The sequence below is a fragment of the Rutidosis leptorrhynchoides genome, chromosome 6 (genome assembly GCF_046630445.1).
Source record: "Rutidosis leptorrhynchoides isolate AG116_Rl617_1_P2 chromosome 6, CSIRO_AGI_Rlap_v1, whole genome shotgun sequence".
In the NCBI taxonomy this organism is placed as follows: Eukaryota; Viridiplantae; Streptophyta; class Magnoliopsida; order Asterales; family Asteraceae; genus Rutidosis; species Rutidosis leptorrhynchoides.
Genome location: NC_092338.1, coordinates 86,685,027 through 86,685,681, shown reverse-complemented (window position 1 = coordinate 86,685,681; position 655 = coordinate 86,685,027).

Below are 655 nucleotides of genomic sequence, written 5' to 3'. Positions count from 1 at the left end.
CATACTTTATGATAAAAATCATACAATATACATAGCACCTAACATACATGAACTATATTACACATAATATAACATGCCAAGAGTCACAACATCAGAATAAAAATATGATAATGATAACCAGATGTTATAAAAGAAATAACCATCCATACATAAATGAAATATCTCATAACAAAATCCTCGGCAAAACGCCGTACATCACCCAAAAATGAATGTATAAAAAGGATAATAAGTCTATGAAATAAAGTAATCACTCATGAACATCACATCACATCTGCTTAGAGCGGGTTTGATAAGCTGGGCCGGTATGAGGATCCTCGGGAGTCTCATACTTCCTCAACTTTCCTTTCACCTCCTCCAACTCCGTCTTAAGACCACGAACCATGCTCTCAAGAGCATCGAACCTAGCGTCCACCTCTCGGTTACGCTTCCTAGTCTCGAACTCAATCCCATTCTTGAAGCTAACGAACGTATCCATATAAGCTCTAATCTCATCCATCACCTCAGTATGCGACAAGACACGCATACAGTCGCTAAGAACATCAATGCGAGTCTCATTCATATACGCCCTAGTCATATGAGTGATGGTAGCCATGTAGTAGTTAACAGGGTCCCTCAGGCGAGGCTGCCGTACACGACGACGGGCGGCTGACGGGGA